The following is an 18602-nucleotide window of genomic DNA, read 5'->3' on the forward strand; positions in this document are numbered from 1 at the left end:
CTAACCTTGACCTTTCCCTAGACCCTGCTCCATCTGGTGCCAGCCTGTTTTTTTTTCCCCTCTTCTCCTTCTTGCTTCATAGTCAACATTGATCAAGGCAGAATCGAGCGTCTCGTCTCCCTCCAAGGGCTGGGCAGTGTCGGGAAGGACAGCACATTTCAATATATGGAAATGATCAAGCCTCTTATGCAATCATAAATCTACACAGAGGCTTGTGATTTGATATTTCATTCACCTCTAAAGATTCCACCTCCCCCATTCCCCCAGGAGGGATTTATAAGCTATAAAACAACGGCTTTCCCCAACACCTGGAAATTATAAAGCTTGCTGCTTACACACCAAAAAAAACGCTCCACAATTTGATTTGATACGATTTGTTTTCTTTTCTTTTACGTTTCTGCACCTCACTGGGTTGTGCTGTTGGCTTGGTTTTAATCTAAGATATTATTATCATCATCATTATTTCGAATGTGCAAGAGAAGATTTAGCAAACCAGCTTCCGTCTGAGGCTCATTGCACTTACATCAAACACATACACACGCAGGCATCGAATCGAATCAGAATACTCTGTGTGGAGCTCTGTGTCTCTGCACACAGTTTAAGACAATTTTGCGTCCTCTTTAGAGTTGCTGAAAAGACAGACAGGCAACTGGGCGGGATACTTTCAATTGATCTCCTTTTAAAGCTCCCTCTATTTATTCCCCACCTCTCTCCCTCCCAGAGATCACGGCTATTTTATTTTCTAAATCACATATTACATTGATCGTTCTTCCCCCTGCCCCCCCCCCGTCTTGATCAAGGCTGGGAGGTGTAAGTCTGGGGCGGGGGGCTGGGGGGGGGACATCACGTGGGCAGCCCATGGACAGCAGCAGAAGCGGCAGCAGCAGCAGCTCAAAGGAAATTGACTGACTGGCCGCTTGGGCGCATTTCAATATATGGAAATGACCAGAGGCTTCTGCAATAAATCAACACTCAACACTTTGTCATTTTTCTAGTTCTGCTTCATTTTCTTATTTTCTTCTGCACAGAGAAGCTGGATTCTTTGCATTTCACATCCCCGCACCCCAACCTCCCAGCCCTGGGTTTGTCCCCCCCCCATCCCTTTAAATGGAAACAGTCTGTCAATGTGTACCCCGCCCCCTTCCCCTTTATTAGAGAATAGGGCGTTGCAGGGGAGGGGGTTTTGTTGTGGCGGCGGGGGGGGGGGGGGGTTGGCTTTATTTGGCATGTCGCCCTTGCAAATAAGGAATGACCCGGTGCTGTTGGCATGTCGCTAGAAAATGCCCCCTCCCTTGCTGCAGAGGCAGAGGGAAGAGTTTCCCCTGCGAACTTGGATCTGGAAGGCAACTTGGATGCGAAAGCGCCAGTGCTTGCACTACGTGCAGCCCCAAACACACACACGTACCTGGGCTCCCTCTTACTTAAGGTACTGCCTCGCGCCGCTGCAGACTCCCTGGGGGCTGAGGAGAAGCCGCCCGGCCCTGTGGGCTTGCTCTCCAGGAGGTGCCCGGGCCAGGCACGGGAGTGCCCCAGGGGCAGCAAGGCGGCAGGCAACGCCAGCAGCCCCTCCGTGCAACTTCTCTCCCCGCACCCGCGGCTCCAGCCCCGGCTTTCCCGGGAAACGGCAGCCCTCCCCCTGCATTGCATGTGATAGGAGCTGCTTTCCTCTCCCAACTTGGTTTCTCTTCCTTGCTCCTTTCCCTTTGCTCCCAGCCCTGCGCACGAGCCGCCTGCAGAGGGTCAGTGGTCATCACCCTCTCCAGCTCGGCACCTAATTAATTTTATTAAAGGGGGGATCTGTTTATGCAAGATGACAGCTTGGGGGAGCTCACCCTTTCTGTGCCGTGGCGCTGCGAGACGCGCGCACACACACACGTGAGCCCAATTCAGCTCTGGTGGTAGCAGGTGCAGGAAGACTTTCGCCTTTTTTTTTATCTTTCTTTCTTTTTTTAACCGCGGGGCTCAAATGGGCTCATCAGGTGCAGGGGAACTGACTTCCACACAAAAGCAGACGTCTCCCCCGCTGCGGGCAGCACCCCGAGTTGGCACCCAGCCCGCGTGGGTGTGGTCCTTCCCCTCCGCCGGCTGGCTGCGTGCACGCTGCCAGGGGATCTTCTCAGCTGATCCCTGGCATTTTGCAAGCGTAGACCACTGGCTGGAAAAGAAAACGGGGTCGAGAAGGCTGCCCGAATCCCTTGCGCCCAGGCAGGGGTTACTTTGTGGCTCTACAGACACCGGAGGTAGAGTCTTCCTGAAAAATGTGCCCTCCTTAAAAAAAAAAAATCACCTTTAATCAGGATCAAAGGCAAACCTGTGACAGAAGTGATAATGGGAAGCGATTTGTGTTTGCCCACCATTACTGGAACATAAACTATATTTTCAACAATACCCAGAAGAGATTGTGTGCTTTAGCTGCACTGTGCTTGCATTACCTATGTTCTTTAATTGCCAGGACTATGTTCATTTCATTCACAGGCAGCCACTTCTATTTTTCCTCCCCCAAATTCCAAAAGAATCATCTTTCTCATCCTGCTGCAGCTATAACGTAACTAGTATGTGTAATAATGAAGAAATATGTCCCTACTTATATATAATGATAACAATTAGAGTAGCTACAGTCTCATGCATATATAAAGGCACACAGGTAAGGATCAGTTCTGTGATACCGGATGTGCACACAGTACAGAAATGGAACAGTTAGATGAAAATACATAGGCATGTAACACCGACATATTTAAGGTTTCTGAAAATGCTTCTGTTTGGAAGAATTTGTTTTGATGTAGGTCTCCAGATAGAAAAAGGAAGAACTGTGAATTACATTGACCATATATATTTTTATCAGTTTAATATTACACTTTCTCTCTGTGATGTTATAAAGATTTAGAGCATTTCCAAAACTTTCAGTTGTAAGCTGTGTCTTGGGCAGTCTGAGGTTTGTTTGGAAGACCTGCCAGCACATGCCAGCTAAAAATGAGTGTCAATTAATAATAAAAAACCCACCCTTCCTTATTTTAGCGCTCATGTAATTTAACAGGTTTTGAGAAAACCACTGAAGCAGTTGTGAGAATTTTTCAGTATATGCAATACTAACAGTTTGCATTGTAAAGCACCAAAGCTTCCCAAAATAGAAGAGCTGAATATTTCTTTGCTTCCCCCAATGCGAGCCTACACTTATTATTATACACTTAAACATACAAAGAATATTAATCTCTTGCAAAAGCACTTCCAGGAAACAACCAGCTGAAATACAGTCTTAAATCCAAATACTTATGGTTAGTATATTGTACAATTTGTGACCACCAAAATTAGAAATATTCTGAAATAAGTATGATAATTTTTAGCAAATATTCTCAATTACTTAAGAGACGTAACAGGAAAAAATATTTGTCCTAACAATGTGGCAGAATGTATAGGCTCCCCTCTATCTGAAATGCCTGAAAAAATCAAGTGACCTCTACAGAAATTCCTAACCATGGTTTGCTGTTTAACAGCATATTGTACTGATTAATAAAATGTGAAATAGCTTAAAAAACAATTTGAGCTATGAATTGCCATCTGCTCAAATGAAAGAAAACAGAAAGTAACAGAATATATTTTCTCACCTTTTTTTATAGTAACATAAACAACATTCCAGAATGTTACAAACTTTTAGCTATATTAAATACATTTGTATAGTTCATCAAGGCTTAGGTCACTGCTTTGTCTATGTTCTTAACCAGGTAATTATTTTTCATTATTACTTATATATGTCCTGTTATAAAGCTCCTTTCCATTAAATAGCATGTCCTTTTATAATTTCAGGGATTAAGGGTTTCATCCTGCTTTCCAGATGAAATTCAGTTCTCCCCTGTGTAGGAAGCCAGTCAAGGCCTAGGGAACACTTAAGATCCACCTAAGAACTCAATATGAGGCTAAAGTGGGATTGAAGTGGTGCACAGTGTTTGTTGCTGTCTCTCTGCACAGGGTGAATAATGATACCTAGCTCTTACACAGTACTTTTCAGCAGTTCAAAAGATAAATCTCAATTGTCACCATTTTTATCGGTATGGATGAAGTGACTTGCCCAAGGCCACCCAACAGACCAGTGGCACAATTGGAAACAAAGCCCAGACTAGTACTTCATCCACTTATAGCACCAGGGCTGGATAATTTATAGCACCAGAATGGTTAATTTATAGCACCAAGGTCAGATTAGTGCATAGGCAAACTAGGCACATGCCTAGGGCCCTCAGTGAAGAAGGGGCCCAGTTGTGCTTGTTTTTTACTTATTATTGAATAGAAAAATAATATAAATATAGAGTACTAAGTAGGGGCCCACGAGTTTGTTTGACTAGGGCCCAGGAAAGGGTTAATCCAGCCCTGTATGGCACACCTACTTTAAGTGGCATGGGTAGCCTCTGCATCAGGAGCAGGCAGGAAGCAGAACAGCAGATCAGGCAGGGAGCATGGAGCAGGAAGCAGAAAGCAAAGCAGCAGATTGTGCCAGAAAGAAGAAAAGAATGGTACTAGAGGAGTGTGCAGAGCTAAATTTGTAGCACACCTGCCAAAAAAAGTTGATCTCTACTTCACTAGACCACATTGCTTGTACGACTTTCAGCCTCCTTGCCAGCCTGTAAGCTTCCACTGGCCCCCAAAAGTGTTTGCATGGTTTAAGAAATCTAGAATCAAGACTAGGAGACCTGTGGTTTTGCTAAAAGACATGTTTTAAAACACTTAGTGGTAGGTGCTTCACTTTTTGTCATGGTCTATTCTTTAAGAGTAGCCTGTGAGAAATCTAGACCAGTAACTTACCGTAAAATACTCAGCAATATCCTCTGTCCAGGAAACTGCCCTTGGGCTTGCCCCTCTAGTGTTAAGCTGAAAGAAGCAAAATAAATATATTTTCCTTATACTTAGCTGTATTTATTTTTCACTGTTCCCAGTCCCACCCACCTTGTAGCCCAGAGCTTTTGAACGCCTTCATTTTCTGTCTGAACCCCTTCATTTCCTGTGCACCAACAGCACTGCTAATGTACCCCAAATGCTTTGCTCCTGTCAATTACAGGGGAGGGTGGAAAGACAAAAAACATTGTTTGCAGGTACTCAAGGAAAATAAGCTCAGGAATGCTGAGGACACACACCAGGAGATCTGGACTTGGCTAGAAAGCAATTCCATTTGCAGAAAGCAAAAGCACACCAGCAGGGCAGAAATGTGAAGGAGAGAGGAGCATTAGAGAAAGGATAGTTACATTTTGTGCTGATTCACTTTCACAAGCCAGTTACATGTGCAGTGGCATTCCTGGAGAGTGGTTCCAGATCTCATTTCATACTATCATTTACACAATATCTGCCTGAGGTTGCCTCCAGATGTCTTCCACTCTGCTTTAACATTTACCTCCCAAATACACCATTTTAAATAAAAGATGGGGGAGAGTCCCTGATTTGCTTGTTCTCTTGTAACTAGGTGGGGAATCCTTAAATATATATGACATATGTAAAGAGGGGATCTATAATAAAACAATTTGTAAGTGCACAGTGCCATAAGAGCAGGCTCCTTCCCTCAATCCCTTTAGGTTTTTAGGTCAAACAAAGCCTCTATCATGACTGAAAGGAAACAACAAATGCCTTTATATTTATACACAGATTTTGTGAATTAATTGCACTGGCTGTATCATAGCACATACCTATGCATATTACACCTCACAAACGTATCATGCCATAGTATTAAGATTTAAATAACCTGTCCTCCAAAGCTAATAAAAATAAAATGCATTAGTGGAATTTTGAATACAGCAGCTTGACAGCATATGTCATGTCTTACATATGAAAAAATGATATGACTGAATGATCAAAAAGTAGCTGTACATTTTTGTGGCAAAAGATTGTTCTGTTTCAAAGGGCATAATGCATAGTTCAGGATGAAGTAAGCTGGAACCTGTAAGCCAGTCCTTAAGGCCTGTAAAAGTACAGTCTAAGGCAAGCACCTGCACGGAGGAACTTCCAACTACACTGAAGAAGGTCACTTTTTTGTAAGTGCCAAATATTTTTGTTTTACTTCTAGAATTCTGAAACATGAAAGCAAAATATGAGCTATCAGACATAGCACAGTTATTTTCAACAGTCTTTTCCTAATTAAGAAATTGCTACTGTACAACAGTATCATAGCAGCACTGGCTAGTATAGTCGTAATAAGGGTTTGTTAGTATTTCCATTCTAAAGCCTCCAACTTAAGAGGCTTACATCTTGGCTATTAAAATAACCCCAAGCTGACTTGGAGCGGGGGAGGGTCATTTTATTTAATATAGAGCTGGGAAATCATGCTTTAAAAACTTACAGGAATGTAAAATCAAAAGAAAGTACAAGGTATGTTTTCTTTAGATGTTTATTTAGTGCTCCTGTAACATATTTTGTTTTCCAAACTGATTTTTTAAGTCCACAATACACACTTTGTAACTTCAGAGATAGTGGGAAGGAAGAATTGAAATACCCGACTTATTTATTTAAGACAGGTGAGGCTATCAGAGATTCACAGTAACTTTTTTTTTCAGTAAAATATATGTGCAACCTAGATCAGGTCATGGTTCAGCACCAGTTTAGAAATGCTTCAGCTGTGGTCTGGGGACCACTTCTATGACAACAAGCACTTCCTTGATCTCTTCTGACACAGCAGTAAAACATTTCTCGTCTTCAAGCAATGATGTTTGCTGGTAGGTAGGGCTCAGGCTAATATTCTGAAGCTTTCCAGAGAAGATATTCTGAATCTGGCACCAGAATACAACACTTTTTGTTTGTTTGTTTTCTGCTTTCTTTAGCCTGATACTATTTCTTTCATGTAAGCAAGTTCATAGTTGCCACAGGAAAGCCATTAGCATCAATAACGTCTATCAGAGTCACTCCCTTAAAAAGTGGCCAGGATATGTATGAATAAGCCAGAAATCCATGGAGCCACTGTAAATGTGTAAGCAAGCAGAAGAGCTGATGTTATGTAAGCATGTACAATGGATGTTTTGGTGTGCTTACATGTCCTGACATGATGATGGACCGTAACAGCTATTTGCTTGGATGGTGTAGGTTACCTGTATTTTAAGCAGTCCCTACTGTGTTAAGTATGGATTCAAGCAATAGCATCACAAAAGCTCCAAAACCAGTGGTTACCACCTTAGAGGAAACCACATGTTGTAAAAAATCATGATCTCAAGCGGTCCACATTGAAAGGACCTCATGATGTCTGTTCAGTTTACAACAGGCACACCAACAATTCCACCCTCACAACTGATGATCTTGATGCCAGTCTCACTGTGAAGACTCAGAGACTAAAACATCCTCTCATGCTGGAATTGCTCCCTCCAAGTCAGGCTGGATGCACAACAGGATGAAGAGATTTGATTTTCTTTTTTTTGTGCTGTCCTGGTTCTAGACTTTGTTTTTCATACATTCCCGTATAAATTTGGCACCATTGATGAGCAATATAAACTCATGTGTACAATATTATAAACAGTCACTGTAACACGTACTTTAAAATTTCTGTAACCTGAAAGCAGTACAACTGATGATAATTGCTCTGAACAACATGCAAGGAACCTGTGTTTATAATGCAGCTCCCTTGGCAAGAGTCCAACCTCAGCAAAGGTTACGTGTTTATCCTACAGGGTTGGCCTTCTTGTGTCATTCTCCAGTGGTTCCATCTGACTGACCCAGAGGGAACAATAATGGGTTTCAGAGAAGAGATGTCCTAGTCAAGTTATAATGGAAAGAGAACTTAGCCACATGTACAGTCTTTTAGAAGGAAGGGAGAGGAAGGCACCTTGAAGGACAAAGCAACAAAAAGTCTAAATAGCTGCTGTTCTAAAAATTGTATGTTTTCAGACTGCATGGATCAAGGATTTGTGCACACACAATCACAGGGCATGCATGTGCATCATGCATTTTGGCCAGGACCTTAGACTTGTGGAAGAGTGGTGGAGGTACTTGTACTATGCAAAAGTTGCAAGTTTTGCATACAAAAATGAATAAGTAAATCAGACATAATATCAAATGTCTCTTCTGTACGGCTTAGAGAGATTTTTTCTTTAAACTGATTTTAAAAAACAGTGTTACTGAAACAGCATCATAAGCCAAATACTAATGAGTACATATCACACACAGGCAATCACTGATTTCAGAAGATACCAAGAAAAATAGGTCTGTATCATTTGAAATACAGGCCGCAAAGAGAAAAAGCCAAGAGAAAAAAAATCTGAAACTCTATCCATAATTATTCCACTGTGGGCATGTCTACACAAGATACTTAATGCGCACTAGACTGTGCATTACAGTGTCACAGCAGAAAACATGCTATTATGCTAATGTGCAGTATTGGTCTAATGAGTATTAAGCATCACAAAAAAAGTATGCAATCACACTAAGGTGCAGTAGGGCAGCCTACTAAACATTTATTTAGTACTTCCTTTTGCAAGTACTAAATTTAATGTGCAGCAAGCATTGCACAGTAATAAATGTGTAGACACGCCCACTATCTCCATATTACTATTTAAGACAGGCTTCACTTTCAGTCTTTACTGTTCAAGCAACTGCACATACCAGGTAAACCACAGCAACAAGGCTACATAGGATGAGTTACAGTATGTAGAAGTTCAGTTTAAATTCTGATTTCAATGTACTCTCATGTGTAACCGTAATATTATTACTGGAAAGTACTGTTTATAAGTTCTGCCTCTAAGGCAGACTTACAGTACTTGGAAGGGAAAGACATTGGTTTCTTTTTCTTAGCACCATATTTTCGATTATTTCATGCTTTATCCCTATTATACCTGGTATCTGAAACTTAAATCAAAACAGTTTTTCTAGTTGAACCGAACAGTGTACCTTCCACTAAACTTATAGGAATGTTTTAACCATGAAAGCAAGCACCAGTCAGACCCGCCAGCCAGATTTCTTGGAAGTTCTAATCACTCACTGGGTGTGCCTACACATGCAAATGATGCTGGATGGGTTTACTCCAGAGTAATTTACCCTGGAGTACACCCACTCTGGGCAGGTGTCTACACCTGTGCACCAGCACCCTGCAGCAGCCACGGGGAGCTCTAGGCTCCCCCCGGCTAGGTGCTAGCCCAGGAGCTAGCAGGGAGCTCAGGGGCTGAGAGATTTCTCCCTGTTCGCAGGAGCTGCCTGCTCCCAGGGCAGGCTCCAGTGGTGTTGCCCAGGAAGGGACAACATCCCCTGCAGCAGGGAGCTTCAAGCCCCAGCTCCCTGACTGGAGGCAGGGGGCTTGGAAAGATTTGTGGAGGAGATCCCATCAGCAGATCAGGACACGGGGCTGAGACCTGCACCTCCCTCACAGCTCTTTCTAAGCCCATGCCTTGATCAACTCATTGGGGCACAGAGCTGAGAAAAAGCTGTGGGGCTGGGACCTGCCCTTGACCAGGACAGTTTCCAGCCAGCCCTGTGTGCACTTTCCCCATCTGAGGCAGGTCCCAGCCAGCTCTAGGCAAGAACATCTCATACCTCCCAAGGCTGGGGGGGCATGCTGACTGCCCGCAGGCGGCCGTGGCACTGGCAGCTGTGGGTGGCATGGCAGCGGTGAACAGGGACCACCCTCAGGTGGCCACGGTGATGTCAGCAGCAAGGCCAGGGCTGGCGAGCGCTGAGTGCCGATCAGCAACTGCCCGCAGATGCCAGCAGCAGCAGCGACAGCAGGGGAGGGGGATGGCAACTGGCAACTGCCCTCAAACGCTGCCAGCAGCAGTGGCCAATCTCAGAGGATACACAGCCAATCTCAGGGGGTGCACATGCACCTGTGTGCACCCCCTATGCCAATGGCTCCAGGCTGGGTGGGGAACTGTCACTATGCATGGAGCTCCCTGCCCCCACTCCACAATCACGGATTGTGGCTGGGTGATTGCTCCCTTCTGCCAGGGCAGGGGGACATAGTATCCACTCAGGCTCCAGTGGTGGAGCCCACCCTGGCAGCAGGCAGCTCCCAGAGGCAAGGAGCAATCTCCCATCCCCTGCTGCCATTTGTGTGTGCCTTACTGAACGATAATTACTTGGCAGTTAATTTTCTCCTTGCATTTGCAGGTAGAAAATTAACTATCAAGTGCAGCAAATTACTACGCAGTAAGTGTTTGGACATGTAGACAGTGATGCTTACTACTGAGTAATTTGCTCTACTGCACAGCAAAGCACCTTGTGTAGATGCACCCATTGGCTTCATTTTCTTGTATTCTGTTTAGTAAACCAGATTCCTACTTAAAAAGAAGATTCATAAATATTTTGCATAAGGCAAAAAAGCAAGAAAATGAGTAACTGACACCCGGAAACTGCATATTTATTTTGCCCTGTCAATTATTTTTAAAAAATTCTCTGCCTATAGAAAGAGATTTTTAGAAGCCCTGAACCATCAACAAATGTAGTAGTCTATAAACCTCAGCTTGTCATTTTTCGTCATTTTGGAGAAAGTGAGTACTTTAAAGGTTTTTCCTTTACTTAATTCTATTTGGTGTTTGGGTGAAAAAATCTCATTTCAAAGGTAGTAGAATACATCCTGTGTAAGAGTTCCTGACTTTATAATGATGAGTTTACTAAGTTAAATACTCATCAGTGCTTGTAACAGTAAGGAACTTGTGCTTTTACCAGCACTTCAAGTCACTAGTTTAGATAGTGCAGAGTTCCATAGGTAACAATTACTCCAGAGGCAGGAGTGACTGTAAGTAAACACTTTAGAAGGCCTAGACCTGGAGATAATTTCAATTTGTTTGTAGCCAGTCATGAACACACAATTACCTTTTGAGAGTGTCTGGCTTCAAGTGCAGACAGATGGAGAGCACAGAGGTTAGTACAGCCAGGCCTTAGATTGATCTTTGTGGGGAGAATTAAATCAGTCTGACCTTGCTGTGAGGCCTAAATTATATCCATAGACCCCCAAATAATGCATCTTTAATACATTGCTGCCCTCTTTTTATCAGCCTCCTTACCTTGAGGGTATCTAGTTCACTGAGTACTGAAGTTAAATAGGAAGTATTTATGCCTACACTTGTGACCTTTGTGGTCATCCTGTCACATTTTTATGAAGGATACTTGAAAAACATATCTGTGAAACTAAGGTTTTCTTTTACTTGAGCATGAGAGAAAAACTGAATAGGAAAAAGCTTGCTTCAACAAAGAGCACATAGTGGAGTATTTACTATATAATGCCAAGCTTCTGTAACCAACCAAGACATCTATCACCTATGCAGTTTAGAAACAGAACTGTGTTTTGTTAACAAAAGTCTGAAGGTTTAAAACATAATTTCTTTTGTGATACTTTCATTTATTTCAGGGCTTCAGAGGATTTTTTTTTAAATAGCAAGGCAAAAGATAATGCAAACGATGCTACAGGTAACTCTAACACTATTCCTTCTGTTTTAAAATCCAGGGGGTCAGATTCTCAAATAGTGTGAGTCAGCTTAGCTCACTTTAAATCAGCAGCTCTATTTATTGTATCAGTGGAGAAGCTCACAGGAAGCTCAGTGAAGAGACATCCATCATCTAGAGATCTTCCCCCATGTTTTGCAGGTTTATTAATAAACCACAAGAATGTCCCAAGAGAAGATTTGGAATGCAGTATCTTAGTCTAGTAACATCTCTGTTTAAAGTAAATTTTCAAATCCATTCATTTCACCTATTTTAGAGCCACTTTTTAATGTAAAATAAAGGAACATCAAGAAATCTGAGTTATTTTTTTGCTGCTTGGGTGTGTCTGTCCCATGTCACTAGAGTTCCCAGGCAGGAACACACTTGAGTAGAGCTGTCCACCCATTCCTGCTTGCCATTTCCATGGTTACTCTCAAGCACACCAAAGACAGAGATCTCAAGGGTAAAGTGTGCTTGAGAACATCTCTCCCTAGGAACATGTGGTGTAGACCTACTTTTTGTGAATCAAAATCAGCTCTTCTACTTAACCACAAGAAAAGGCAGGAGGGTCCAATTATTTGTGTTCTAGCCTTCGAATTTGGCAAGTCATTTTCTTCCTTTGCCACAGGCTTCCCTTGTAACCTTAGACAAGGCACTTATTCTTGCTGTGCCAGTGTTCCGTGTCTTCATAGCAGAGACAATAGCACTAGTGTGCCTTGCTCATATGTTGTGAAGACAAATTGATGAACGACTGTGAGGTACTCAGATGCAAGGGTAAGAGGGGACAGATCTGTACCTGAAAGAGCATAGTTTTTAAGTTAATTTTGTTCTTCTGTGCCAGCCAAACAGGCACAGTGTCCTCCATTCTCAAAAACATGTAACAGGGTAGCACCAGTACAAACTTCCTCACGCTAACCCCCATATGCTTTCATCCTGACCCAGACAGACTGTCTCTAAGGTTAAAATGTACTCCAGCAGTCTATTCAGTACTGATACAGTCAACAGGAGCACCAACTACAGTAGTTCCACTTTTTATGGCAAAACCTGTTCTCTAGGACCTGGACTGAGTTTCACTGACCAGCAAACATAAGATAATGACTACAGGTCACCATCACTGGGGCCATATTTAGACTGGCCTACTTGGACAAAATTGCCCACTCTACCCCTGTTTTTATCCCCCTCTCCTGGGAAAAACCCTGATACAGGCACTGAAAGGTGCAAGCTCTATGAAGATCCCCGATAGATGTTAAGGATCTGACTGATTCAGGATGTCCCTGCTGCTTGCCCTCACAATGCAGCTCTTGGAATTGTTCTGTTTGGACTTCCAGCCTGTGGATGCTCTGAAAATCCCCATGAGAATTGAGTTTCACAACCCAGCAGGCACTCTCCTGAAAAATTAGCACTGGGCTGTATTAGGTTCCTGGAAGATTCCTTGCAGAGTTTTGAGGAATTATACCAACTCATTCCTCTCAATCCTCTTCTTTCCCGACATGTGAATTCCACAAAGGGTTTTTTGTGGAGGTTTGGGGAAGTGGGAATAGTACTGTATGTGTGATTCCCCATCCTGTGCAGGCATATACAGACCCAACCATCAACGAGAGCCTTTTCTCATGGGATGTTGAGTAAAGGAGTGGCAGGACAGTTTTCCTCAAGAGAAAAATGCTCTCTGCCCCCTAACTATTCTAATCCAGCCAGCTCCAAAAGATAAGATTTGATTTAAACAGTAGTATGAGATATCATTAGCACAAATGACCATTTAATTGCTTTCTGACATAAGGGGAAGGATAATCAAAGTATCTGATTCTGCAATCTGATCTCTGTATTGCTGTGGTAACTTTTTCCCCAGGGACTGGAGCTTTCTGTACCACAATGCACTTGTTTAGGTGTAGATATACAGGTTACACTGCTGTTGGACCTGCTGGTTTCCAGCAACATTCAACATGCACTTGTCCATACATGCCTGACAAAGTTGCAGTCCAGATTAGGAAACATTTGTTTATGCCCCAAAATCCCCAACATATATTTCCAGTTCTGTTCCCAGTGCTGAGCTTCAGGCCACTTCAACTCACTGCTAGTCAGGTCTCACACTGTTTCCTGGTATAAAATTGATTAGAAGCAGCATGAAATGTCATCTGGCTGACCCCTGGGAGCCTGGGACCAAAAATAACAGCCAGGATAAGTGGTCTTTTGATTAAACCTTCCAATTGCCAAAAATCCACATTTCCCCCAACACACACACTTATGGGAAACGCTGCAAGTCAGGGTAAGTCTACCTGAGCTACAGTTAACAGCAGCAGCTGCTCTGTAGGCATGCCCTCAGAAACTTTATGTGTAAGTCTGTCTTGATCCTGTTGAAGTCTTTTGCCATTGACTGCCATTGACTTCAGTGGCAGTAGGAATAGCTTCCATCGGCCTAATTCATATCTCACACTTGTTTCATGCTGGTGCAGCTGTATTCAGTGGTCACTACTGAGTTTTCTGGGATAGACAGGCCCAAGAGCAGAATGTCCATTCCCTGCTGGGGGGAGGAGGTGGGGGGAAAAACACTGGTCTGAATGACTCAAATGATGGGTTCCAGATGGAACCATGTCAAGCTCCACAAAAAAGAATAAATCAAGGGCTTTCAGAATGGGAATAATCACAAATATACAACTTGTGCATATCTCTATAAATAAAAAAATCTACATCTATATTTTCATGTCAGTCTGTAGGATCTTGAGATAACCTCACAATCTAACAACTTAAGCTGTGAAGGACTGAGAATGGGTCTTCATAATTTCTCAAAAGTCACAAGATTCACAAAGTAAAATGGAAAGAGTTTAGTATGGAATGGCAAACTTAGCTCTGGTTGAGTTGTTTAGGCCTTATCTACGCAGCTACATGGTTTTTGCTATTCAGTTGTGCCAGGGCACATCCTAGTAACTGATATAAATTGTGTCTACCCCCTGAGATTTATATTGAAACCAATGGCAGAATGTCAAGTTCAGGCAGTGCCTTAATATCCCATAACAAAGGCTCTCTAACTGAAGTAAATCTCCGATTGGATATAATGGGACACCCAATTATGATCTAATTTAAAGCAGTGCAAACACAGAATAATGTCACTTCAGCAGTTCTACCACAGCAGCTGAGATCCAAACCACTCTGTTGGTGTTTCACTTGCACCTAGACCACAAGATGGGGCCCAAAAAATAGTATGTGTGTTAATTGTGATAGAAGCAATCTAATGTTATTAAGTGTTGCTATTTGAGATCTACTGATGAAAAGTATAAAAACTAGGTGGCAGTGTAGTAGTAGTAGTAATAATATATATTTTAAAAGCAAAGTATGAAACAAGAAGGAACTGTGGGGCAGGGAACAGAGTTGTGCTTGCTCTTGGCACCCTTCAAAGGATCTCACAAAACCCCAGTTGAGAATCACTGATATAACCTTTCCCTTCACTATCTTTCTCTTTCTCTCTCTCTCTCTCTTTTTCTTTCTCGTTTCTGGCAAATATAGGGACTTTTTGTCTTGGCCACAGCTATAGTTTCCAAGAGCCTCCAAGTACCATACTCCCACTTTCCCCTACCCCCATATCAAAAAGAGAGTTTGAAGGCATGTATAATACATTGGAAACAAAACGAGTTTCTCCAATATGTTTCCAGGTTTACCAAGTCAATTATTGAAAGGGTATTTGGGAAGTGATGGAAGTAAAAAGTAAAGGTGTCACACATTGCAAGCTAGGTCACATCCAATTCAAACAGCAAGTTAGGATTTGCTCTATGGCACAGAATGTGCATACATGTAGGCTGCAAACCCACAGCAATTTAGGGTAATATTTTGGTCAGCAGGTGCAGACCCCAAATGTACACTGGTTTAAAACCAGGATTGCAAAAGGCAGACATCTGCAGAAATTAGAAAAGAATTCTAGGGCTATTATTTAACATTCTACATATGTGAGAAACAGAATGAAAGATTGAGAATTATCTTAAAATCCCTGCTAAATCATGCCCTGCTTTCTCAAGGCAATCTCAAGCTTTAGTAGTTCAGACAGATTCTCTAGCTGACAATTAATATTAATGGGTAGATTTCACAATGTGGCATTATCACACTGTGAGATGGGTGGGCATACCATCTGGGTTTTGGCAGGTATTAGATGTAATCAAAGGGATTACTTGGCTCAGGGAGAAATAGAAAACCTTGGGTTTGTTTAGTCTCTTTCTTCTTTTGTTTGGATGCAGCTCTAGGTGTGCTTAACTATTTTTCCCTTGTCCTTTGTTTGTTGTGATGAGCATTTCTGAGTTTACATGGGAAATAAGAGGTGTATACCAACCCAATTGCATCAGTTGGATTGCAGACCGATTTGCCTGCCTGTCCCTTCTCTCTGGCAGGGCTGTTCCAGAAGTAATTTTCAGCATGGTGAAGGTCCCATTTCTAAATTCTCTCTGACAGTGGTTTGCAACCTTTTTTCACTTGTGGACCCCTAAAAATTTGTGAATGGAGGTGTGGATCCCTTTGAATTGTAAGTGTGGGTATTCATATACATTGAATTGATCAGTCATCTTTCGCAGACCCCTTAGACACAGCTGTCTGTGGACCATAGGTTGAAAAGCACTGCTCCATTACGTTTGAACAGAAAACACACATGCACACACACAGAAGGGAGAGGGGGGCAATCCTTTCCAAGCCTCATTTGAAGAACTTGGGAGTAGGAAGACAGCATGGAGCAGGCACACAGGCACACGGAGGAGTAAATCTGGGTCAGACAGAATCCTTTCTGTTAGTCCCCCTCTTCTCCCAGATCCATGTGCATCTGAAGACAGAACAGTGTTTCTAGGGGGAACACAGCTACCCATGTGCAGACAACCCCTCTAGTGGGGGGTCCGAACCCCGCAAAAAAAAACCCCAGTCTTTTCCCCTGGCTGACATCCTCATCCCTCCCCCGCCTTTCAGGTGTGGTTAATTGTACACTAAATGCCCTTAGGGTAATGAATGAGAAGCCTGGGCTGCTGTCCCTGGGCACTTCGGCCCCTACAGCCAAAGCAAGGGTGTTGTTAGGAGTGGGGATTCAGGGAGTGAGGAGGTCATGTGTGTGATGGGGTATGAGGGGTGTATGTGTGTGACAAGGTATGGAGATATGTGTGTGAGATGAGGTGGGGTGTGGGTGATGGTGTGATGTGTGTGAGGGGGTGTCTTTGTGTGATGGAGTGCGTGAGGGGTGTGGGATGTGTATGAGGGGGTGTAGGTATGTAATGGGGTGTGTGGAGGGGTATGTGTGAGGGGGTGGTGTGATGGTGCGTAGGGTATGAGGGGGGTGTGGGTATGTAATGGGTATGTGGGGGTATGTGTGATGGTATGTAGGATGTGTGTTTGGAGGTGTAGGTATGTAATGGGGTGTGTAAGAGTATGTGTAAGGAGGGGTGTATAGGATGTTGTGTGGGTTGTATGTAGTGGGGTGTGAGAGGGTATGTGTATGTGTGTGATGGGGTGTTTGTACGTGGATGTGACAGGGTGTGTGGAGGGTTCTGTATGTGCGGGGGGGGGCGAAATGGGGAGGGGGGAATGAGCGGGGTGCACGTGCCGGGCTGTGAGATGGTGTGTGCGAGGCTGTGTTTGTGTGGCCAGGCGGGGACAGCCTGCCGGCCCGCAGCAGCTCAGCGCAGGGTGGAGGCGGCGCGCGCCTGGCGCGCAGAGCAGCGCGCGGGGCCGGGCCGGGCCGGGCCGTTCCGCCCAGTGCAGGCCGACGCGGCGGCGGGGGGAGCGCGGCGCGGCGCGGACCCGGGCAGGCGCCGCAGCCTTTGTTCGGGCGCCGCGGGCAGCCGCTCTGCTCGGCTCTGCGTGCGCGGGCAGCGAGCGCCATCGCGAGGCCGCGGCGCCGCACTGCAGCGCCAACCTGTTGCCGGCGAAGCTGCGGCGCCGGGGGGCTCGGCATGCGCGGCCCCCAGGCCAGGCTGGGGCCAGGGACTCGCCCCCCTGGCCCGGGATGCTGCAGGCTGCGCGTGTAAAGGGTCACTGCCCCTGGAGGCACTTGCTCCCCGCCGCGCTGCCACACCGGGTTTCTTGTGACTTTAATCCACAATCCAACACAGACATCCTAAAGCAAAGCGGAGACCAGAGAAATGCAAACTAGATACCAAACGGGGGCTGGGAAACCAGCGCTGTACAAACTGCCCCATCAAAAATTTACAAAAAAAGCTTAAGAAACAGCAACGGTCAATGTCATTTGTGTGAGCAGCACTGTACCCAGACTCCTGGCGGCCCGAGGCAAACTTTTCATATTCAGCCCCCGTGCGCCAGAGATAATGATAACAATAATCGGCCTATTTTGGGGCCCCTTGTCTGCCCAGGCTCTGGCTCATCCATGCCTGTGTGTAAGGTGTTGTTATGCAGGAGAGGGCCAGAGGGGTCAGAGATCCCCCAGGGAATTGCCTGCCTTTGGTGCACATTTAGGCGTGGGTTCATTAATTTTGTGTGTGTTATCTAATCTCTCTTGCACATTGCACCCCAGTCATTTAGGCTCTTCTTCAGTTCCTTCACTCTCCATGTCTTCCAGTCCACAGTGCTCAAGTCAATCTGTTTCTCATATTGTAGCTTGCAGATCTAGCTGTCTTTTTTTCTTCAGTTTCTCACAGATTTTTTCCACAGGAATGTGATGATGACTGAGGGGTCTCGACACTTCATTAATGATTTTTGTGGCTGCATCACTGGTGGCCCCAATGTAATAACATAACCGATTCTCTGCTTTTTGCCTCTTTACAAGAGTTTTTTTCCACACTGGTGGGTGTGAAAATATTATGGGCCTTTAAGCCTTGATAAAACCTCCCCAAGAATGTAACACACAACTTGCATTTGCTCTCATGCAGGGCATGGCCCCTGGACAGGAGCAGCCCAAGTGCCAATGCCACCCAGAGCCTGTAGGCTGCCCACATCCTGCCTCCTTGCTGCTCCACATGCAGGAGGCTGGGCAAGATGGATTTATGGCATGACCCAGTCTATGCTCCTACAATCTGGGAAAGCAATAGGTACATCCAGCCCCAGGATTTCAGCCCAGCCCAGGTCTGGGAAGCAGTTCTGCTCCCATCATTTCTGGAGGTGCCCTCCCAGGGGTCTCAGCTCCTTAGCAGATGGGAGCAAGGGGGCTGGGGACTGTGGCTATGTGCACAGAGTGCTGCCATCTGTCTCTCCCAGCAAGGAGATCTGCAGGTGGAGCAATATATGGCAGAGAGCAGGGATGGACTTCAGACCAATCCCAA

At 44.5% G+C, this 18602-nt stretch overlaps 1 pseudogene; it reads right to left on the minus strand.

Annotated features, from left to right (window-relative positions):
- Window positions 1-17755: 17755 nt before the first annotated feature.
- On the minus strand, window positions 17756-18278 carry LOC149873712 (mesencephalic astrocyte-derived neurotrophic factor pseudogene; annotated as a pseudogene).
- Window positions 18279-18602: the final 324 nt, after the last annotated feature.

The sequence above is a fragment of the Crocodylus siamensis genome, chromosome 1 (genome assembly GCF_052110815.1).
Source record: "Crocodylus siamensis isolate JL-2025a chromosome 1, ASM5211081v1, whole genome shotgun sequence".
Lineage (NCBI taxonomy): Eukaryota > Metazoa > Chordata > Crocodylia > Crocodylidae > Crocodylus > Crocodylus siamensis.